This window comes from Theobroma umbraticum, unplaced genomic scaffold (assembly GCF_002168275.2).
Source record: "Theobroma umbraticum cultivar Fairchild unplaced genomic scaffold, ASM216827v3 scaffold_95.0, whole genome shotgun sequence".
Lineage (NCBI taxonomy): Eukaryota > Viridiplantae > Streptophyta > Magnoliopsida > Malvales > Malvaceae > Theobroma > Theobroma umbraticum.
Window position 1 is genome coordinate 274,688 of NW_018397257.1, and position 26,464 is coordinate 301,151.

The window sequence follows — 26,464 nt, forward strand, 5'->3', positions numbered from 1 at the left end:
TTTATTCAATTTATAAAGATTATTGTTTAATTCTTATTACAAAGAGTTTTATGGCTCAAGAAAATTTTCTTAGATTGATGGTATGAAGATGAGGTAATGACTAATGTTTTAAGCAAGGCTTGTTCGGGATTTGGCAGGATCTCCTGCTAGACTCGGATGCTAGTAACGATCAAGGAGCAGTCGTTACAAATATCTCAAAAAAACAATTCCCATACAACCACAGACTGGATTGTAGGGTTCATACTAACAAAATTGTGATATAAAAAAACAAAAAGGATAAATAAAATAAAGTGTTGAACAAAATTTTGAAACAAAAGAAAAAAGGTGTACTTGGAGAATGAAATTTAAGCTTGAATAATGCTAGTCTTTAAGCAAACCATAAAAGAAAATCTAAACAAAAGCGAAAGAAATTTTAATGATGAAATCAACATAAATAAACAAATTAATAAGAGACAAATAGAACCAAATCAATGATCTCTATAATTTCCTCAAAAGTGTATCTACAAACCTCCGACTTAATATTAAATATAGCTATTATTCAAGTTCATGTTTCAATTCAAATGCAAGCTTATTCTTGAATAGATTTTTATGTGTGTGAAATCTTTTAAAAAGAATGTCATACTTTTCTGATTGAGTTTATATCAATACACAATTTCAAATTAGTACTACAACTCCATAGGTTAGCTTTTTATCTTTCTCTCCACTAATGTAGATGAATACTAAGTCAAGGATCAATAGGTCTATATTAAGCTTGTAATGTATGGCTAGGGTCAAGGTAAGATAAAAGATAATAATTTGGCTCAATTCACTTTAAGCACAAAATCATTCTAAGACCTTTATAGAGCTCTATTCTCATTCTCCATATACACCTCTTTTCTTTTCTTTTTCTTTTTTTCACTTTGAGCTTTTCCTTTGCTCAACACTTTATTCTTCTTCTTCTCTTTTTAATCACAGTTTCACACCCCTGAACTTATCTCTTTTTGATGTAGGTACTAGTGTGATTTTTTTTCAACAACTCCACCATTTTCTACCATTTTCCATGTTTAGCTTAATCTATATTTCCTAAAACAATATACATGCTTAGGAGTAAGGATTCCAAAATTGGAATTTTATTTTAAGGCTAGGCTTATTATTATATGGTTAAACAAAGAAAAGGGAAATTAAGCTCAACTAGTATACTAGGGATAAAAATATATCAAGGTTAGCTTAAAAGGCTCAAACAGTCCATAGATGGCCTAAATCATCTCCCAAACTAAGTATCGTCTATGATTTTGTCTCGAGAAAGAATCACGCAAATTCTAGAATTCTTGACATAGTTCAATATTCACATCAGTATAAACCTTTTCTAGACAAGCACAATAATTCAAAGAAAAAGATATAATGCTCAATATATGTGGAAATCACATCCTAACAATGATACTTAGCAAAAGAATTTAGCATAAACCAAACTATATCCATATTTACTAAGAGTTAAAGATACAAGAAAACTAAATTCTAATCATTGGAAAAGGAAATCATTGAAAAATTTAGCACTAATTACTTTAGATCCAAAAATTTTCAAGAAAGCATAAAAAGTAAATGATAAACTAATCTTAATTACTTAAAATCTAAATAAGCATGTAAATAAAATAAAATCCTAAGTTTCCACAGAATATCCATTCCCACAAAAATAAATTCACCCCCCAAAACTTAAACTAAACATTATCCTTAATGTTAGAAAAAATAAAGGAAAAGTAAAGAATACTGCTCTGGTGGTTGAATGAATCTGAATAAGCTATAATTTCCTCCTCTTCTTCATTATCGCCAATGCTTATGGGAGGCTCTTTTTTCTATAAAAAGAAAATAAATAAAGATTTAAGTAAAAATATAAATGAATAAAATGAAAATTACTAAAAAGAGAAAATAAGAGTTTCAAAAGCTTGGGTTGCCTTCCAAGAAGCACTTCGTTATAGTCACTAACTTGACTTTAGTTAAGGTCTTCATTCAACCTTTAAGGGGTTTGAATTTGCATAGAAAAAGCTTAAGGTCTAAAAGTAACGTCCTTCTAAGATGTGGTTGTAGTGGCTATAACTAAATATTTGGTGCTTGCTCAACCCAATGTGGTGGAACAGGCTGACTTTTACCTTACTTTTCAAATTGAGTTCTTTTTGAATAATGCACTTTTGGTGGAACCTTCAAAACATGTGTAACATTTATGAGTTCTTCATTCTTGCCTTCTATTGCTGCATCTTAAACCAAACAAGCTTCAAGGAGTTTTTTTTGGATTTTCCATATCAACAGTCTTTTATGTAACTCATCAACTATATTGAGAAAAAGAATGAAAAGCACGTAAGGCTTGATTTATGGTGGTGTAGATACTTCCTTCTCTTGCTTATCTTTTTTATCTTAAACTTGCTTGCTGAAAGTATTCTCTTGATCTACTTTATCTCATATTCTTGCCATTTTCCTCATCAAGATGTGTTTCATATTCTTCTCTTATAGGATTAGGCTTAGTGTCATTTGGTAAAGTTTCTTAAGGTCTATTGTTGATGTCATTAATAAGTTAGCCCACTTGAGTCTTAAGATTTCTCAATGAAGTTGCTAGACTCTAAATGATGGCATCATTCTTTTCCATGTATTGCATGAGAACATCTTCCAAGGTAGTCTTATTTTCAAGGACAGGAGCTCTAGCTTGTGATTGGAAACCATTGTGGAAAACAAGTTATAACGAATCTATAAGAACTTGATCATTACTCTAAGAAAAATTTGGGTGATTCCACCCTGAGTTGTAATTGTTGGAGAATGAATTGTTGTGTTGTCTATTGAAGTTTCCATCAAATTGTATTCTTTCATAATAGGCTGGACAACAATCAGTTGAATGCCTATCTCCACAAAGCTCACATATCACGAAAAGACTTTAAAAAACATTAACACCCTAAGTGTCGATTTTCTAAGACAAAGCATCTAGTTGGGTAGCCAAAGCACTGATTGCATCTAAAGCATAATCACTAGCAATCTTCTGAGGCACAAATTATTCAGATGGCTTACAAATAGTTATAACAATTCATCACCTCAACCAAAAGTACCTAAAAATAAATAAAACAATTTGAATTAAGACTAAATTGTTTGGTATTAATATTAGAAAAAATTCTGAAAAATAATTTATCGGCAATGGCTCCAGAAACTTGGTGTTTAAATTCTATCAACACAAGTATATGTATTGAACATATAATATATTGGTAAGTAGAAGGTCGATCCCATAGAGAATTGATCTAAAATTTTACTAAGTACTAAAATTAGAACAATTTAATCTTATCTAAACAATTAAAAATTGATAACTAATTAAGCTAAAAATTAATTAACAAAAGAAAGAAACTAATTAATAATACTTAAAAATCAACGCAAGAATTCAATTGAATAAAAATTAAATTAAACAAGCCTGAGACAATATCCCTCACACTTCATTTAAATTTTACATCTCCTTCTTAATTTATTCTAATAGATTGAATTGCTAGCCTAGAGTCCTCAATTATTTATAAGGTTATCTCGAAATCTTATAAAAATATCTACTTTAATCACAACACTATATTCCTCTGGGAATTGAAATTAAAACAAATACATTAAGTAAGGCTTTAATACTAGCTACATACAACATATAAGTATATTTTTATCTTATACACAAATCAATTTATTTAACCAAGCTAATAAATATAATCATATGCAATTTCAATTTTAGTCAACACTAAACTCTCTTTCCTAAGCTATGTTTAGGTTTCTAAATCAATTTACTTGGTGATCAAGTAATCAAAAGTATTAAGAATAGATTAGAATACACAATCCAATACCATTGAAAATAAGCAAGAATGAGATTAAAAATTTAATCTACATGTGAGTTCAATTGCAATCCTTGAAAAAGAAATTAACTACTCATAACGAAAATAAAGAACATAAAAAAATGGAGTTTAACCATCTCAAACAAAAGAAACAAGAAAACTAGAGAGAGAAAAAAACTAGAAATTGGTAATCTTCAATCTTCCATGGCTGATCTTGTTTTTCTTGAGTTTTTGGTGGCTAACCTAAAACTAAATATCTCTAGCCTTTCCTGTCAATTTTGTGTCATAAAGATGTATTTATAGTGCTCAAAAACCTAATTTCAATTATGTTCGAACTCTTAACTTTGACAAGGTGTCTTTACAAACCTAGGGTGCCGTGATGTTGGTTTTCTTGCTCCATGGTGTCAAATTGTGGTGCACATTTCTTATTGTTTGAAGCCTAAATAGGCAAAATGGTAAAAATGAAAGTTGTAGCCTTGTCCCGTAGCTTTCCAATGGTTCATGAATCACTTAATTTGGAGTTCTGTAGAGAGAGTTATAGTAAAAATATCGAGACATATGTAGTAGAAATCTGCATTTAGAATGCACTCTCTTAGTCCAATTAAAAGTCCTTCAAAACACACCTTCAAAAGCACAATTTAATGAAAAGAAGCTCTTCTTAATCAATTTAACATTTAACTTATCTTAAAATAATTTAAATTTAATTGACCTAACATAATTAACTATAATTAAATAAAAACTAAAAACACATAAAATCTATGCCAAAACTCAAGAACTTTTAAACTTAATAGCTAAAATTTATACCAAATAACACTATATTATAGAATTATTAAATAGGTCCTAGAATGATTATGTGTTTAGGGTGATTTGAGCCACATTATATTCTATATCTTGCCTTGACGCTAGCCATACATTACAAGCTTGATAAAGACCTAGTGATCCTTAATTAAGTATGAGTCTCATTAATGGAGAGAGAGATGAAAAGCAAACCTATGAAATTCTAGTGCTAATTTGAATTTTACATGGACATAAAATTCATCCAAATAGCATGATATTCATTGTAATAGATTTCACACACACACGAAAATCCGTTTGAGAATATGCTTGCATTTAAATTGAAACATGAACTTGGATAATATTTATGTTATGCTTTGAGTTGAGAAAATGGGATAATTTATGTGAATATTAAAGGTGATTATGAAGTTGGTATAACCTATTTCTAGTTAAGGTGTTTTCTTCATGTTTTTTCTTTCTTTATGTTATTTCCTTTTATTTTATGTTTTGCTCAAGGACTAGCAAAATCATAAGTTTAGGGGTGTGAGAACTCTATTAGATAGAGTTATTTTGTCACATTTTGGGGGGAATTAAGTAGGTAAGTCTTTGAGATTTTAGGTTTAGAACTAAGTATTTTAGTTATTTTTCTTAATTAAGTTCAATGCGTGTTAAGTAGTTTAATTTAAGTTATTTTAGTTTAATTTTTTGTTAGATTTTTTAAAATACTTTAAGTTTAGTTATTGTTCATATCTCTTATGCTTTTGTAAGAAATTTGATGAAAAGACCTTATTTGGTGATGATCCATGCAAGGATGGTGATAGCTTTGTTTTTACATTCTGCAATATTTCAAGCATAACATTTGCGTAAGAAGTCCAATCTACATGATTCTTGAGCCATTAAAAAGCTAAGAGATAGGGATACAACTTTCATGTTTACCAAATCATATAGTTCAGATTTGATCAAGGTGAAAATCGCATTGGAAATGGTTGGACTATTACAATTTCTACACAAGGCAGCATGGGAAAATGAAGGCCGCAGCCTTGGATAGGAAAAGGCTATAGTGCACTTGATGTGAAGATGCCACATAAGAACTAAAGAGCACAGCATCGCAGCTCTGGTGAAGTAAGGTTACAGTGCTCGAGAAAAGCAAGGAACCATTCATTCAACCAAGAGTAAGGTGATGCGGCGCCCAAAGAGGAATGTCGCAACATTGTGTTTTGATATTTAGGCTTTCCTTTTTTGAATTTTGGCAAGATTAGGTATTTTTGGAGGCTTTTAAAAGGCAACTTTGAGGAAATCAAAGAGGAGGTTTTTATGAGGTTTTCTCTAAAGAAAAGTGGTTGCAAAACAATTAAAAAAGCAGGAAAGATTATGCAAGATTGAAGATTGAAGATCTGACAAGTCTTCAATTTTTGTTCATCTCTTTTTCATCTTTGTTTTTTCTTGAATTATTACAATGGCTAAATTTCTTTGGGTTATGCTTTTATCTTTAGTTATGAATTAATTAGTTTTTCTAGGATTATGATTGAACTCAACATATAGTTTTAATACTTCATCTCTTTTGCTTATCATCAACGAAATCTAAGTTGCTTATTCCAATTCTAAGTTTAAAGCTTTCAATTGCTTGATCACCAATTAGATTAATTTTGATATCCAAATACAGCTTGATAAAGGGAGTTTAGATTAGGCCATGAATGGAATAGCATGTGTTCAAATACACTTAGTTGATTAGGTGATTTAATTAGCATATAGGATAGGCATATACCTATGTATCACATGTAGCTAAGATTAAAGCATAAACTTAATGAATCTTTCTTTAGTTGAATTTACATAGACATAGAGTAAATTAATTTGGAGAGATATTTTTATGAGCACCTCGACAAAGACTTACAAATAACTTCAAATTCTAAGTTAGCAACCTAATCCATTGAAGTAAGTTTAAAGAGAGAAAGAGATTTCAGATGAAGTGTTGAGGGATATCATAATCCTAAGCTTTTAATCAATTGTTTTTCTACTAAACTTTGTTATTCAACTAAAATGGAAAGGGATGGAAGCATATTGGTTCAGGATTGCCTATAGACCTTCCATAGTCAATCTTATGAAGGGAAATGGGTGAAATCTGCTAGTCGACCCTAAGCTTCCCAATCAACCTAAATCGAGCTTAAAAGCCCTAAACTTGATTTTCTTCATTTTCTCTCTTATTCCTTTGTTCTTCCACCATTTTCTCTCAAACATTGCACCTTCAAAGACCTTTAAACTTCAATAACCAATCGTGGATCCTAAATGTTAAAGGAAGGAGTTTTCACTCCCAAAAGCTTGGTTTGATTTTTATTTTCTTTTTTTACCCATTTGAAACCCTAAACCATAAATGGATTCTTAAAGCTATTTGGAGTGAATTTGGAGTTAAGAATTGTGCAATCCAGCCTTTAAGGTATGGGTATAGCTCATAATTGAAGAATTTGAGTTGATATGTTGAATTGTTAAAGATTTGGCTATTTTTAAAAAAGCTGCCATTTTTCGAAAGCTAGGATTTAACTAAGTTTGTGATGTTTTGATGTGCTTAAGGGGAGATTGAGCAATTTGAAGACATTTGTGAGCTGAAGGTTGGCTATGAAGCACCTCTAATTTGTCATTGTGAGTGGGTTAAATTAAATGCACATGGTGTATAACGCATGGAAGATGTGTTTTACTGGTACTAGATTTTGTATGTAGGCCTAGATGAATATGCCTAGGTTAGAGGAAAAATGATTTATGTGTAAAGTATGTATATATATTTGTTTGCATGGTATATGTTGAGATTGTAAGCCTTAGTGTAAGCCACATGGAAGGCCTATGTTATGTGAACCTAGACTAAGAAGTCTAGAAGCTATAATGAACCCTAGAAGTAGATTATCGTAGGTGAATAATATGTTAACAGGATTTGATCCTGTGATGCCATAAAGACATAAAGGCACTTAGAACCTTAAACAAGCTTTTAGACGATAGAAACTCGATAACTATGATTTGTGATAAATTGTGGATATATAGAATAATAAAGGCATGATGACCTCATTGTGGATTATGTGTTTTGTCTGGGGAATAAAATCTAGACATTAATTTGACTTGTGGTTGAATGGAGTTCCATGTTTTTATGACTTTGTGTGCTTGCAAGGATGGTGGTAACTAAGGATGGTGGCATTAATCCCATTTGTGATTTCCGCCTATAGTGTTTTGATGTTGCCTATCTAAGAATACTTTGGATGATGCTTACCATCGAAAGATTACTCTGGTCGATTATTTGATTCTCCACCAATTGCTTTAGCACTGACCATGATTTGATTTCTCTGCATGATTTGTTCTCTACCCTTTGCTTCGGCATGCATGTGATTTGTTTCTCTCCAATGGCTTTGCCTTGAGTGTGATTTGATTCTTCATCTGTTGGCTACCAAGCGTGATTTGATTGTGTCCAAAGGAGGACCACTCGATGGCTTGACTTGATATGTGTACAATATGAGACAGCTCGAGAGAGGCTTAAACATATATGTTTTGAAATCAATATGATACTCTGATGACTAGGGTGTGCCTTGGAGCATGATTCAAATGACTTGAATGGCTTTGATGACAAGCCAAATAATTTGTGTGATGATACTTGGAGAAATTGGGAATGATGATATAACCCATATTGGAGATAGTAGGGACGATGACATGCTTATATATTTAGAGGCGTCTGATAGCATATGTGTATGCAGCGATAATGCAATATTTTTATGTGTTATATATCTATACATGATTTTGGTATTTGCATCACTCACTGAGTATTAGAGTACTCACCCATTTGTGTACCATATGTAGATAAATAGACTATAGTACTTGATGGTAAAGGTCATATTGTGACAGATCGATTTTTGCATCTAGTACGTTCCCATCCGTTGTGATTCTCTACTACATCAGTTATGAGCTTCTGTTCTGTACTTTGTTTGATATGTATGTACGCACACTATCCTATATGAACCTATGTAAGGGTTTTTATGTACGAACCCCCTTTGAATGGTCAATTTATGGCCCTATGAATGTTTGTATGAATTACGTGCCAAGGATATTGTATTATGTTGAACTTGGATTTTATTCATGAATATTGGTCATCAAATCCCTTGGCTATGTGTTATATGATTTTGATCTCCGAGGCTTTTCCGTGTCTCATGGGCTTTGCTTGATTGGCTCATGTGTCGGTCGCAAACCCTTGGGATTGGTCATGACAAAAGGCATATATGGATACTACCTATTAAGCCTAAACAAGCCTCAACCAACAATGCATGGGCTTGTCATTCATAGCATACATTTACATTCCCATTCACAAATAAATAAACATCCCCACATTATTACAAAACTTCTCGACATAATGTGTGGAGTCTCATTCAACCATACATACAAGAGGCAAGTAAATCGACATACTCACATCGTTATGGAACTTCTCAACATAATGCGTGTTTGCAATTTCATTCCTTGTCCATATTCACAAGTTTATCATTTATGGTCCAACACATATCCCGTGCCCATATCACTATGGTCATTTCACAATAATGTCAACATTCTCATATGCACCCATTTTTGGGGCTCAGCATAATATTTGTAATGAATAACAAACTTGAGTATATTAATACTTCTTACATATCCAAGTAACATTCAAGTGTTAACAAATAGAAGACTTGACTCGACACATTACAAAGTGTAGTAACACTAGAGGGTTAGAAGGAACACTCTATCACACGTACCAAATATGAGATAATCTACTTCTCCACAAGGCTCCTTGCCAAGCTAGCTACTAATCTATAAAACAAAAACTTCATGAATGGATACAGGGAAGGGGGCAAGCCAAAAAGGTAGGGTTTTTGCATTAAATCATACTTTGCAAGAACAACATGATATTTATAAACATTCGTATAGTCTTTTCAAACGTTCAATCATCACATTTCAAAATCTTTCCATAGCACATTTGAAATTCAATGCGCATAAAGGAGTCAACGAACATTTATATTTCCATTTACAAAACATTTGCAAGGAGAAAACTAGAGAGTACATATCGAAGATACTAATAGTTTTACAGTTTGAAGTGGATACAATCCTTATATAATCCATACCTTAGGTATCATCTCCCTTTCGGGGATTTAGAAAACGCTATACAAGTTTCCTTTATGGTAACTCTATATCAATCTTTCAAAACATGAGTAAGGATTTGGAAACTTTATATGTCATAATTATCCAATGAACATCTTCAACTACATAATATAGGCATGGATATCACCATAGCAAAATTCGCATGCTTGCCTCAATATCACAATTATAAAGTGTGTGGTACGATGCCTCACATCTGGCATTATACACATGTGGTACGACACCCTACATCTGGCTCGAGTATTTGTGTGGTATGATGCCCCACATCTAGCGTAAGAATTCATGTGGTCTAATGCCTTAGATCTGGTTCTTATGCACTCAAGGCAAATTCATACATGCTCAAGATATTATCATTTCAAAAATTCAACAATTAAATAATAATAGTAATCATATTCTATCATTTCCTATCCATAACACAATTTCATCAGTAGACATCATAACATCCACATATAACAATCAAGTGGTGGAGACTTACTCATCCACTCTCATGTTTTATATTTGTGGGCATTTACTGTCCATATTCACCACCTCATAGATGTATCTCATCCCATCTGCACTAGCACTAAAGTCAAGCAGGTTTTTAATATTTTGTATTTATTAGCCTTGATTTGCAACATGTTTTAACTTGAAAAAAATTACATATTATCTTGAACTTAATGTCAAGCATTTGAAATTGTCTCAAATATATTTTGAATCCCTTAAGGTCACATAATTGTTTTGAAACGCCATGCATCATTAGAAAAATATAATAAAAGCTTTCAAAAATGCATATTCAGCTAAGAAAACAAAAAGCAAACATGCCTTGAATTATTATTTGATTGTAGGAACTAGGTAAGGAAGAAATAACTGAAAAGAGGCACCAAAAAGCTAAGGAAACCTCAAAACACAAGCGAAAAGTGAACCTTAGAAAAGCTCAATTCAATCCAAAGGTAGAAACACTGAAAAACTGAAGTATAAAAAACCATAGTTGACCCTGGAATGGCTAAAATCTACCTTAAGGGAGAAAGCTCATAAAATTAGAGAGCAACACAACCATAATTGACCTGAGAATAGTAATAATAGACATTAGCCACTCGAATGCATGGAAAAGAGAGAAATTAAGAGACATAGTGGACCCTGACAAAGCCATAGTGGACTATATTAGCCTAGACTTGTAAAAATCACTTTCTCAAGAACTGGATCGACTGAGGGAAGGTTATACTCGACTATGGAACCCTAATTTGAGAAATTTAAAGAACATAGTTGACCCTAAGAGCGTTGTAGTCAACCCTCAAGCTTTAGCAATGGTTAGATTTGATTCAAACTTGGGTTTAACGGCTCCAAACTTCACACCAACAATAAAAAGTTGCCTTTAAACTTTGGGAAGCAGGAAAATACTTAAGATAAAGTTTCAAATCCTAGAGAGACCTCTAAAAGCTTATCTTAACTCTTGAGTTGTATTTTAGTCTTCCACCAAGATTAGCCTTATACTTGCTTCATTGAAGTTAAAAATTTCTTCTCTCACTACACTCAAGCTTTAACTCTTAGCACCCAACCTTTGTAGAGGCATTTTCTTGCTAAACTTTTGTCACGACCCAAACTCGATCGCCATGATTAGCACACGAGCTCAGCAAGCAAGCCCACGAAACTCGAGCAAGCCTCAAAGTTCATAGTCAAACATACATAGGCCAAGGGATTCAGTCATGAAATATTCATAATGAATTTAAATAAAGTACAATATCCCTAGCTTAATTTCCACATAGATAGCGATAGGGCCATGTGTTGGCCATCAAAATGGGTTCATACATATTAACCCTTCATACACCATATAACATGGCACTTAGTGCTTACACACATTGTCCACAACGAAAGACTTTAACTGACTCAGCAGAGTGACCACAATGGACAACCTACCAGGTACCATAATTTGTCTATTACTGGATGACCTTGACCAGACAGCTTTGTGGCCTATTTATCTCTACATGGTATATAAATTGGTGAGTACTATAATACTCAATGGGTGGTGTAGATAAACAAAATCATATATGTTTATAAAAAATGCATATATATATAATATATACACCTTTCGTGCAACTGGATGTTCTAGCAAACATCTCTAAATACAGAGCATATCATTATCCGTAAATCTCTAATATGAGGGCATATAATCATCTTTAATGTCTTCAAAGGTCATAACACATATCATTAGACTTACCCTCGAAGTGGATCAAAGTTATTCAAATCATTCTCCACGGCACACTCTAGTTTTCAGAGTATCACATCATATTCATATCATATTTATCTAAGCCTCTCCATGGCTATCTCATGTCATTTACAAATCAAATCAATGAGTAGTCCTCCCCTGGACATAATCAGATCATGCATGATGACTAACTAGTAGAGAATCAAATTACGCTCAGGGTAAAACCACTGGCAAAGAAACAGATCACGAGCATGCCAAAGCAATGGGTGAAGAACAGATCATGCACAGTGCCAAAGTAGCTAATGGAGAACATATCATCGATAGAAGTAAATTCCTAATGTCAGTGTCACTTGAAGTAATCTCAATGGATGGCGTCAAAGAACTGCAGGCAGGAATCACAAGCAGGATTAGTGCCACTATCCTTACTTACCACTATCCCTGCAAGAACACAAATAGTCACAAAGGACAGAAATCCACTCAATTATAAATCAAATCAACATCCAAAATTCATTCATCAAACGAAACAATAGTCCAAAAACAAGGCCATCATGCCTTTATCATTCACATCTTTCCTTTTCAAACCATAAATCACATTTGTCGAGCTTCAATTGTCTTAAGCTCAGTTAAGTTTTAAGAGCCTCTAAGTTCCAAGGCATCATTTAATCCATTCATCTCAACATATCATTCACCTAGGGTAATATGCTCTTAAGGGTTCATCATAGCCTCTAGACATCCTAATTTAGGCACACACAGTATAGGCCACCCATGTGGCTCACATCACTACACAATCACACACAATCCACATATATACATATACACATATATTGTTTTCTAGCCTAGGTTCATTCATTTAAGCATACATATTTCATTCTAATATCATGGTATTGCATTTATAGTGCATTATGCATCACGTGCATTTTGCTTAAATCCCACTCACAATGATAATAGAAGGCACTCCTTGCCAAGCTTCAATCCTTAGCCTCTGATTGTCATCTAGCTTGCCGACAAGTTGATTTAACTCCATTTTCCTTTCAAACACATGAGAACATCAACAGATTAATTATTCCTGGCTTTCAAAAAATGCCAACATTTCACATAATTAACTAAATCTTAGTAATCCTACTATTTAAGCTCAAATCCTTCATTAATGAGCTAAAACCATACCTTGGAAGTTGAATTGTAGGAGTCTTAGCTCCAAATTCCCTAACCCAAGCCAAGGAAGGAAAAATATCAAATCTGGAGAAAAGTCGATTCAAAGTTATTAACCAATTAAATTAGAAAATAATTTGTAAAAATGTTCAATCTTACCTCCATAATGGTTTCTCAAGCTACAAATAGCTTCAAATGGCTCAAAAATTAAATTAAGAGGGTTAGGGTTTCAGATTTTTTAAAGAGAGAGAGAGAGAAAGAGCTAAGAGAAAGGGTTGGGCGAAATGGCCAAAAATCCTTCTTTATTTTTGCTTTTCCACTCTAATAATTGATACATTTTTGCAATGTATCGATACATCTACCTTAATTTCCAATAAATGTATTGATACATTGAGGTATTGTATCAGTACATTTCAAGTAGAATGGCCATAAGTGCTTTCTGCTTCCACTGTATTGATACATTTGGATAATGCATCGATACATGTTCATCTTTGGCCAAATCTATCAATACATTACGAAATGTATCAATAGAATATTCTTCTTAGGGCCTTTGTTGTTCATCTTGCCATAAATATATCGATACATTGGGCTATGTATCGATACTTTCACCCTTGTAGGCAGTTCTAAGCTTCCCTAAAACTCTAAAAATTCAAATTTAACATTCCAATATTATTCTCGGTTGATATTACACCTTAATTCATCCATTGAAATTAATCCCATACACATAAATTCATAAACATAACATTAACTTTGATCAAAACCTTAAATTATGAGATTTATCACATATTTCCTCAAAGTTTTGCCTAAGTGTCAATATATACTCTTAAACACTGAGCATGGGTATCCTATCATCAAAGTCCTTAAGACTCTACATATTTCATAAATCATTCGTAGTTTACATCAAAAATTGGGGGTGTTACAACTTTGTACTCCATTGTAAAGGTTATAGCTTAACCTTCAAAAGCTATTTATGGGTTTATGGTTGAGCTCGTGAAAAACCATTGCTGTAGGGTTACACTTGATCTCGTGAAAATGCTATTATAAGGGTTTTGCTTGATCCCATTAAAAAGCCATTACAAGGGTTTCATTTCATCCCATAAAATGCTTATTTCCCTCAATGGATTTGAAATTCCTTAGTGTTCTGAGAATGTGGGTGTAAACATTAGAGAAAGTCGAACCACTATAAAAATCTTGTATCTTGCTTTCAATTTTTTCGCAATTGTGATTTATTGCTTGCATTTAGCTCGGCAAAATATTTTACCTTGATTCATTATTTATGCTTTGCTTTCATTTGACTTAGGAAAATATTTTACCTTGATTTATTATATGTTCTTTTTAATTTATCATTGAAAACTTGCTTAGAAAAATCACACACTTTGTTTTTGATAGAAGAAGAAATTTTTGGTTGCAAAAGTCTTGATATTTATTCTTAGTTTTCAAAATAATTTTTAAATACCAATTCACCTCGTCTTGGTATATTGCTTATTGAGACTTTTACATTAACAATTACTATTAGAGCTTGGTCTTAAATTTGATAGGTCTAATTACCTTGGAGATATCCTTTGTAGAAGCTTAAATTGACAAAAATAGAGGTGATGGCAACTGCATTTGGTGAAGGGCAATTAATGAACTTAGATGTTTGGAATGCTATTTTAGATGGTCCACATGTTCCAAGCAAGGTGGTAGCTGGCAAAATAGCCATTAAGTCTACGAAAGAATGTGATGATAAAGATAAGAAATTAATTCAAGTAAACTGCAAGGCTTATAATACTCTTTTTTGTGCATTAGGTTCTAGTGAATTTAATAAAGCGTTTATGTGTGAAAATGCAAAACAAATTTAGGACACTTTAGAGACAACCTATAAGGGAACAAACCATGTCAAGGAATCCAAGGTTGGATTGCTTACACATGATTGTGAACTCTTTAGGATGAAACAGGATGATTCTATAAATAAAATGTTTGAGAGATTTACCAATATTGTTAGAGATTTGAAAGGTTTAGGGAAAAATTTTCCCAATGCCCAACTTGTCAAGGAAATCCTTTATAGTCTATCCAAAACTTGGAAACCTAAAGTAATGGCTATAGAAAAAGCTAAAAACCTTAACAACTTTAAGCTAAAAGGGCTAGTAGGATCCTTACTCTTATATGAAATGACATTGAAACATGAAAACGACTTAAAGGAGTCTAAGAGAGAAGACACAAAAAAAAACAGGAATGGCCCTTAAATCCATAATAATAGAAGAAGAAAGTAGGCAAAAGAGTGAAAACAAAAGTGATGAGGATATGGCCATGATAGCTAGAAAATTCAATAGTGCATGAATAAAAACTTTAGAAATAAGAAACCTATAAAGAGGGATATGCCTAAGGAAGATCACACAAGAGATAACTTGATATGTTTTAATTGCAAAAGGCTCGATCACAGCAGATATGAATGCACCAATAACATGAGAAACACTTCCAAAAATTTCAAGAAGAAAGAGACGATAGTAACTTGGAATGATAATGATGATACCCAATAAGAGGAAAATGATGAAATTGCAAATCTTTGTCTCATGGCACTTGATGATTACAAATTTCAAGACATGGTAACCAATTCAAATGAATCAGCATTTGAAGAAGGATTATCACTTTTAGGCCTTCATATTTTAATGATGAAGATTTTTGTGTTTAGAGATATATAATGAGATACTTTATTATTGCAAATGATTATCAAACATGCAAGCAAATTGAAGATGGTCCATGCAAAATAGAGAAAGACATAGCAAATTGGAATTCACGCGATCTTGATTTAATTGAACTCATTGCCAAAGCCATGCAAACTATTTTTAGTGCACTTGGAGAAAGGCAACACAATTAAGTGCAAAATTGCAATATTGCTAAAGAAGTATAGGACAAGCTAAAAGAGCTACAAGGACAACCACTGAAAAGAGAATTAGAAAAGGATGATCTCTTGGATGACAGCTCATCAAGTGACGATAAGGACAACATCGAATTTTGAACTTCCAGATAAAGCTATGAAGTAGGATTTATTAGTGTAAGCTCTATAAGCCAATCAATTTTATGCTTGTAAAACACCACATTAATTAGTCATATTTCATGTTAAATACATTATGAATATTTTATATAAGCATAAAGTACTTCTTTGTCCATGAGTTTATTTATAAAGAGATATAAGAGACTTATGTAGATAAAGTCCTTGGAACATAATAGGCTTGTAATTATGAGATTCTTATGCATCAAAGCCTTGTTCTTAAATATGGTCCTAGTTATTATATTGTCAAGAATAAGGACATTGACAATGCTCAAGGATTGGTACATGTTAAGCTTATTTACTTTACAAAGTAAGCAATTGATCTCATAGGTTGAAGTATGTGAGATGCTTACGGATAGAATGTGGGTTCTTGTTAAGGAACAAGTTCATTGAACATGACCCATTATGAGAGTTTCATTTGGCATTTCACTCAAGTGTCTATGAAAATGCCTTCATGTATTATTAGTGTAAGTAATTATTAGACTTGTGATACTTAGACATCTTGTATGTGAATTGTCATGCTTTGATTTCACCTTTACAGATCTAGAAAAGTTACATGCCTAAGCAAAATGCCTTTGGGTATGGCATGAAGAATTCCAAGATGATTGAGTAGTTTAGAGAGGATTTATCACTTCAAGTGATTGGAAAGGGACATATTTCATTTGCCTTTGACTTATATTAACTGAAAGTCCTGAGCCAAGGCAATCTTGATAGGTCAAAATAAAAGTTACAAGACTAATATGGATAAGTTAAAAAGTAGATATCAAGCCCAGCTTTTTATTTATCTAGGATATATGATGAAAGGATCAAATTACACTAAGATACTATACATTGAAAGGTTAGTCAAACCATGTTCACTCTTCTAACATTTAGGTGGCCATAATATATTACTAGATGTCGCTCATGATTTGTAAATATGAATGTAAATTCTTAATTGAATTAATTTATATTTATTGCCAACATTGTTAGGAAGATAAGCTTAAAGTCAAGTAAATAAAAGAGGCTGAATTGGTTATTAATAAAAAAATTTCCTTTTTAAAAGAACTTTGAAAATGCAGTAGAAATACAATAAAAACATAATATAAAACAAATAAACAAATTACAATAAGATAGAGAGTACTCAGTCAGATCGTTATAGAGGTTCAACCTTCCAATGGCAACATCCTCTCCCTTGATAGCACAAGGAATTCAAATCCACTGTCAACTTACCTTTTCAACAGGATTAGGCATAATCCTTACAATATGTCTTTTAGCAAGATCAGGCATAACCTTCACAACATGTCTTTTCAAAAGTTCAAGTGTAACCTTAACCAAAACACTGCCATTTTCAAGTTTAAGTACAATCTTTACACAAGATACAGCCTTTTAACGGATTGGGTAAAGCCCCTCTACCTTTTGCTTGGAGGAATAACCAATACAATAGTGTGTTCTTAAGAATCTCTAGCATAAAACCTCTAATAAAGTTGGTAGGGAAGTTTAGGTTTAGTGGAATGAGAGCTTTCTCAAAATAAATGAAAGATGAAATAAGGTTTAAGCTTAAAAAGCATTAATTAAAGGATAAAAATATGATTTTTAGGTTCTGTTCTAACTCAAAACTATGATTTTTCTAGTCATATCTCTTTTGGTTATTTTTCCTCTCTTTTTCTCTTCAAAGATGATTCAAAATTGTTCAAGTTCACACTTTTGATGTTTTCAAGGTAGATATTTATAGCCCCTGTGTGTTTTTGCCTGTTGGAGTGAAATTTGGATAAGTTTTTGTACGTCGGGCCAACTTGCACATTTTTGTCACACATAGCGAATCAATTCTTTGATCATGAGTTGTTAGTTCTTTATAAAGTTTGGATCTTTTGTCTTTAGAGAATCGATTCTTTCGCCCAAAGTGTTGACTTTTCACTATTGACTAGCACCAAATTGAAATTGCATCTTGACTTTTGTTGCTCTAATCTTATCCATTAGTACCATCTCTTTCTTGGTCACCAAGTTTATGAATCTTGCTTCTGGTGCTCCATGAATTGATACCTTCTCCATGTAAAATCGATTCTTTGTCTTCAAACTTGTGCTCTTTGGCTCATTATTTACATAGAACTGACTTCTGTTATTTAAAGAACTGATTCTTCCTTCTTCACATTTTTTGCCTTATGCATTCTATTCTATTAGAATCGATTCTTACTCTTTAAGGCGTCAGTTCTTCTCAATTCTAATAGCTTCAAAAACTGACTTTTTCTTCTCTTAAAATCGATTCTTTATTGATGCTTTCTACAAAGAGCTAACTTTTCCTATTTTCAAAATTGGTTTTTCTTATGATAAAGAAATAAATTTTGTTTTCTTCTCATTTAAGAATCAAATCTTTGCTTTTTAGAATTCAATTCTTAGGCTAGCACTTTAAGTTTGAGAACAATAAATCTTTCAAAAAACTTAGAAATACTCTTTCATTTTTAAGAGCATTATCATTCGATTTCAAAGTATGTTCAATCAATCTTTTTTTTTTTAAACTCAATTTTAAAACATCCTTGAGGATTTTCTTCACATTGAAAAACATTATTCAATCATTTTCATAGCATATTTAGTTCAATCAACATTATCATTTCAAAACAATAATAAAGCTAACAAACTATTGGGAACGGCATGATCAGATTACACATAGAGGAATGAAACAAAAAAATAGTAATTGAATAACAATAAACATGCTACAACAACCATGGATCTCCTTAATGGTTTTAATACAAACTAAACCAAAAGAAAGGAATAATTAGAAAAAATAAGATTACCTTGACCAAGTGATATGGTTATCACAATGGTACTTTTCCCTTATTTAAACCGTGAAGACTACAAAACATGCAAAGAAACCAAGCCACTCAAATGCTTGGCCTCCAATGGTTGCGCACATGGTTACACTTGAACCTTCACAAAAAGGGAGCTTTCTCAACTATGTCTTTGAGCTAGCAAGGTGGACAACAACTTTCTTCTCCACACAATCACACTCATCCTATTCGAATCGCAAAGTACGAAAACTATTTTTTGAAGTCAATCAGGAAAGTCTGTTGTTAGACTTTTCTTGTTAGTTTTTTGACAACCTAAAAAATCAAAGTTGTGTGTTTCACTTATATTATGAGGAGTAGTTCAAGAGTGATATTTATATCTAGGTTAATTAACTTCTTAATTTGCAAATAAGGCCTCAATATTATAACCCTTGATAATATTAGCCCAACACTTAATTAAACCTTTTTAATTAAGTCATCGTAAATTAAAATAAATTAAATTTATTTTATTTGTTTGCAAGTAAGGCTTTAATATTATAACTAATTATAAGATTGGCCTTATACTTAAGTAAACTATTTTAATTTACTACTTAGAAGTTAAAAACCTAGTGTATGTTTTAAGTCCAACTTAAATCATCACAATCCTAATTTAATGCATTATGTAACTTATTGTGTGTGACCATTAAGTTCCTAACATGTTGGCAATGGAATTGAATTAAAATTGTTATTAAATTAATTAATTCAATTCTATAGCCCAAGATTGACATCTAGTAATACATCATAGCCATCCAATTGTTAGGAGAGTCAAAATGTTCATTGACAACCTTTTAGTGTACAATCTATCAGTGTAATTCATTCCCTCATTAACTTTGTAGAGAATTATAAAAATCATTTTTGTAATCTATAAGTTGCCTTCGTTAAGGACTTCAATAAGCTAATATCAATGACGAACGATTAAAATATGTTCCCTAAATCACTTGGGGTGATGATTCTTTTATTGACCATTTATTTGCCTTCTCATGCTTCATGATATAATTAATTGTATCCTATTTTGGCATCCTCGGTAGAACTTGTAGGGATATGATGAAATATATAGCACTCTACATATAAGAGAACCTGTGTCTTAAGTCTGAGGAGTATTCACATGACTGACACATGAGAAATCTTTGAATAGACATTAGAGTAAGATACCAAATGCATTTCTTATGTCAGGTTATGTTCAATGAACTTGTTCATGGAACAAGCAACTACATTCTAGTTCCAAGTATCTTCATACTTCAACCTATGAGATTGGTTGCTTACTTCCCAAGTAAAGAACATAGAATGCACTAGTCTCTAAGCATCACTACTACCTAGTCTTAGTGATCCATCAACTAGGAACATTTAAAGATTATGCTTTAATTCATAGGGATCTCATAATTGTAAACCATTACAATTCCCTTACAAGGCATATTTTCTCATGAACTGCATCCAATAGACTTATAACATTTATAATTGATGTCTTTTTGATGAATGAAATTCTTTTATCATTCAATGTGGATGATATGATTGCATGATTCAATCTAAGCCTTGACCAATCTCAATTGGCTATAAAGCTCATTCAAACATTTTACCACTAGCACAAAGCCAATTGCTACCTCATTGTATGTGGATCTAATCCATCTAGCAATCGTGTCTCTAAAAAACTTGCTTATGCCTTTAATTATGGTTATTTACTTTTATTGATCTTTTTGATGTTCGAGCATTTTATCATATTACTATGTTTAGATCCAATGATACCTGAGTTCTCTTAGCATGGCTCCATTGTTGCATTAACAATTCCAGAAACTTTTATTAGTTCCATTAACTAACGATCTAAATATCTTCTTATTTAAGCCCTTTTTAATAGGATGTCTACGATATACATGTATAGTGCCTTTTTGCTCTTTGGAACCATTTCAACTAGACTATGCTGTATGCATTAGATGCTTATGTCACTTTGAATAATGCCATTCGTTCCTTAAGATTTTGTAATTTCCTTGTATATGTTGGTATATGCCCTTGAGCCATTTGGATTAGTCAAGGAATATATATTGTCATTTAATGCATACTTAATCACATAACTATATGTGATAGAGATTTTCCTTTATGTTGTGCAATATTAAGGAGTTATTAAGTACTAATTAGATGAAGCCCATGGAACATAAAAGCCTTGCAAGAGAATTGTAAAGTTGTTACAATTATGAGATCACTTTGCATCAAAGCCATGTTCGTAAAATTGTTCTTAGTAATTGGATTTTCAAACACTAATACATGCTAAGCTCCTTTACTTGCAAAGCAAGCAATCAATCTCACAAATTGAAGTATATGGGATATTTGAGGATAACTTGTAAGTGCTTATTAAAGAACAAGTTCAATGAACATGACCCGCTATAAGAACTCCAGTTGGTATTTCATTCAAGTGTCTGTGGAATATGCTTTCATGTTATAATCGTGCAACTAGTCGTTAGACTTGAGACACCAAGTCATCTTGTATGCAGAATGACATACTTTGATTTCACTCCTATGGGTCTGGAGGTGACCAGATGCCTAAATAAGGTGTTTTTGAGTGGTCATGATGTAGTGCTAGATACCACTCATGATTTCTAAATTTAAATCAATTATCAAATTGATATTTAATTAGGATTTGTATTTATTGCCAACATGTTAGAAGCCTAATTGGTCACACACATTAACTAATATGATTTAGATTAAATAATGATAATCAACTATATTGGACTTAATCGGAATAGACCAAATAAAAGTGGAAAATTAATTAAGTTCACAAGGACTTAATTGAATTAAAATAAAACTATTGTATCTAGGGTTACAACTTAGTATGGCTATATAAATATGTGATGTTAGCCAACTAAAACTCTAAGCCTCCAATTAGTTCTTAGCCGTTTCATAAACAAATAAGAAAAAGAAAATTAGTTTTCTCTTTTTGATAGAAATAAGATTCAATAAGAACTTTTGCCTTTTCGGTTTAGAAACAAAACTTGCTGGTACAAGTAAAATCCTATCTTTGAGAAGCTCTTATTTGGTTATTATGTGGATTACTGTCAAAGGCCAAACACTTGGGTGGCTGCAGATTTGACTAATCCTAAAGGTGAAGAAGCAACAATTTCAGTTGTAGAATTTTATATCATCTTATTCTTTTTTCAAGTTACTTGCTTCATCACAAGCTTTTTTGATTTAATTGGCTCTTGGTTACGATATCTAGCAAGGTATGTAATACTTAAACTTATAAATGTTTATAATTAATATGATAATTACATGAAAAACACAAACATTGATCTTATAAGATTTGGCTGTCTTTTTAATTAAATGCTATTTTATTTTTCCATTGTGTTATACATTTAATTTCATATTTGAGCAAGGGGTCAAATTCTAACGGTACACACATTGCATCTTATGCAACCATATCAGCAAATAGTTGGATTCACTCCCACTAACCTCTTTATGTGTATGAAATAAATGCACTTGTACATTTCAATAAATTTGACCTTTTTGGATTTCCTTTTACAATATACAACTCCAATGATAACTTATATTTTGTAGATTCATCTAATATGAATAATACATCCTTAATGTATCCTACTAAATCAATAGAGTTCCCATACATTTAATTATGCATCTTTATGCAAAACCTGAAGTTTTGGATTCCATTGTAACTAAGTAATACTAAAGAAAATTCTTTTCTTAGTGTCATTATGCTCCCATTAAATGCAAGATTCTTTGTGAGAGTAATATTCAAACACTTTTGAATATTCCATGATGTTGTATACATACATCTCAATGCATGCTTGGAATAGTATTGGTTTAGAGTGTTCTAATGGGCTATATGTATTAGAGAAGTATGGGCCAAATTATATCATTATATGAATTTGCTTTATTCTTTGAACAAACAACTCTATGTCTTACTCAAAAGATGTTGGTTCCAAATAAATGTGCTAGAGGGGGGTGAATAGCACTTTTTGGCTCTTACTAAATTTGACCTCTAATTGAGGGCAAGTTAAAGCTTAATGAAGAGAAATTAAATGCAAGATGAAGGAATAATCTAACAAAGAATGAAATGAAAAATAAAACAAGGAAGACAATACACAAAGATTTATAGTGGTTCGGTTAAAGACCTATATCCACTACCTTGATTGTTCAACCAAGATTTATGGTGAAACGCCCAAGCTTTCACCAAGCTTTTACAATGGCTTTTCATAGGCTCAGCCACAACTTTTAACAATGATTTTTTCGGGGATCAACCAAAACTCAAAATTGACGTTTCTTAGGCGAAGTTAGAACCTGTACACTCAATCAAGCTAAACCAAGCTTGATCAATCCCCTTAGAATGTCTCGCACACTCTAAGCAATCAAGGAAAAGAGAAATAAAAAAGTACCTATGATCACTAACCTGATCTCAATGGTACAAAGTGAAGTGCTTAACTCTATTACAAAGATTGGAGTGAAGTACAGAAAGTATGTAGAGAGTTTTTGAGATTTTTGAGCTCTTTTTTTGATCTTGGAAGCCTTCAAAAGTGGTTCATAGCTGTTGGAAGGGCCTCTTATACTTGAAAATCAACTCTAATGGCAGCTAGATAGATTCTGACCGTTGAAAACAGTTTGGGGGCAATTTTAGCCGTTAATTTGTCTTTTAACATTCAATTCAAATTTTTCGACAAAATGCTCTTAGTTGACTAACATTGCCACTTAGTCGATTAAGTCGTGTCTGTCTCTGAACCTAATTTTTAGCAGTAAGCTCTTAGTCGACTAACAAAACTTCTTAGTCGATTAAGTCGTTTTTATCTTTGAACCCAGTTTCTGGAGTAAGCTCTTAGTCGACTAACATTGTCTCTTGGTAGACTAAGTGTTCTCTGTTTCACGATTTGCTCGAACCTGCCAACTTCTCTTTTGAGTTTTATCCAACCAACTCCCTTGATTATCCAACTTAGAGGCTTCTTGTTTCATTGCTCAATTGTAGCTCCTTATTCTTATGAGTTTTGATATAGGCTTTTGAATGATTAACTAATTATTTAATATACAGTTTTTATCCTGCATACTCAAGTAGAAAAGTTAGACATAGGTAAATGAGAAATGTTTTATTATCATCAAAAACTAATGGAGCCAACAATCTCCCCTTTTTTGATGATGATAAAATATTCATTGATTAAATGCACAATGTCTATTGTTTTTTATTTTGCACTAGATTGGAACTTCTCCCCTGAGGTGTGCTCCCCTTCTAGTATATGCATGGTCTTTTCAAGTTATTTTACTATCCAACTTAACAAGTCAGCAAATTTTTATCTATATCTTAAAAAAGGTAACAAGTACAAATTCAGACATTTTAACAAAGAAAGTTTATTCAAGCTTTCAAAACATTAGTGATAGGTGACAGAATACCATTCACATTGTAACTATCTATCACCAGCATATTATTAATAGTCCACATTGATTCCAACATCAATAATCACTAACATTGCATTAAACACAAAAACATAGAAAATAATTTCAATATTCATATATCATCAACAAAATATCCATCAGTAATTAAAATAAAATGTTGTCATACATAGTCTAGCATCATCAAAATCAGCTTTCCTAAAATGCCCTTAAATTTCTAAGAACTCTTACCCTGACGACCAATATTATTTCTCGCTTTTTTTGTCATCAGTAAAATGGAATCAAATTTAAGAAGAGTCAGAAGTGGTCGATTCATCTGTTCCATAGAAGATATTGAGGGGTTCAGGAGATGTTGGAGGGGAGAATTTTTGTGATGGAGAGTCAGAGGATGAGGTGTCTAAGATTGGAAGGGGATCTTGAGTAGAAGACTTGATTAGAGATTTGACCTTTTCAGCTAATCTAGAGGAGATCATCCTCTTGATGAACTTGGTCTTGGTTGCCATAATCTTTTTGTCCCTACCAGTAGGTTCAATCTGATCATTTTTCCTTGTAGTATGGACAGATCTAGGGGATGCTCTTACAGGTGCTGGTTTTTATGCTTTATTTTTTGCTACTTCCTTTTCAGCTTGTTCTTCCCTCACCATCTGCTGAAAGACATCCATGATCAAAACTTCCTCAGAGTTTGGTGGGAAAGACTCAGCTTCTTGTATTTCCTCATGCAGATGACACCCAATCACTTCTATGTTTACACTGTCCTTTTTTTCAAGTTTAGCTTCAGAAGTGTGCAGTTTCTTTACTGAATCAAGTTCTAGCTCATTACATTCAGCTTGAAAATCAAGACTTTTACTTGTTTGCTCTACTGGGGTTGGACTTGGTGCTGTAGGAGCATTTTCAGTTGGAGAACCTGAAAGGGACTTCCTTTGTCCTTCATCAAATTTCCCAACTCTTGTAGCTTTTCTTCAATTTTCTCCATTCTAGCTCTTTGGTCAATGAGTTTTCCATCAATTCTCATCAACAAATTCAGGACCATCTCATTGGAGAATTGTGAGGGTGTTGCTGTTGCTTGAGCAGAAGCAGCTTGCTCATCCCTTTGAGCATTCTTGGGAGTCTTGACAAATGTTTCTCCATATAACTTATAACTCATCTTAGGTAGACTTCCCAGATAGATAGCTTGATCTCTGCTCTTTACTTGATCACTCTCATATCTTGAACTCCAGATACCTTTCCTCTTTGCCAAAGAGGTAATTATATTTCCATAAGGTAAATTTATTTTGTCAACTAGACAGGTTCTTCTCATCCTTTCTATCATAAACCTTCTTAAATTTAGAGACAAAGCATTGAATGCAAACTGCATCATCCACATATCCTCGAGACTTACATAGCTGAAGTTGCCACCTCTTCCATGAACTGTTGAAGCTATGAAGTAATGTAATATCCTAGTTTGTGGACTTTTGATGAAACTCACACAACTTCTTGAGGAAAATCTTTCAGTTTTTCTAGTGATCATTTCCTACAAGGATGAGGGATCATAATCTTCTAGAATTTCATAATTTCCCTCATTACACTCAACATGCAACAACTCTCCTAAATCAGTGGCGGTAACTACAAACTCCTTTCCATTCAAAAATACAGTCGGACCATCATCCACAATTTCCTTGGGATCATCTAGTTCTTCCTCATTCTGTGCTATACCAACATAAAACTCTTTTACCAGACTAGGACTATACCAACATAATCTAGTTTTTCAAAGTATTCTAATAATGCTTCCTTAATTTTTGGAACCTCATTGAAACTGTCCCAATTGATGACTTTCTCACATGAGATAGGGGCATTTTCGATTTTCCTAAACCTATCTTCATGAATCTTAGTTCTAATATTTAGGGATGGAGAGTTACCTTTTGTAGTGGTTTTTTCTTTATCTTTCTTTTTCTCTGATTTCTGTTCCTTTTCTCTTTGTTTCTTCCCAATTTTCATGGTCACTGTAGCAGATTCATCCTTCTTTTTATTCTTTAGAATTTTGAAGGGAGGATTTTCTTCCATGGACCGTTTTCTTTTCTTCTTTTCTAGAGTATCCTTAGGCAGGGAAGGTTTTGCCATTGATTTTGAAAGTTTTAGATTTTAGGGTTTAAAGAATTTAGGAAAAAGGGATTTTAGTTTGTGAGGTCGGTTTTAGATGAGAGAGAATAAGGAGAAA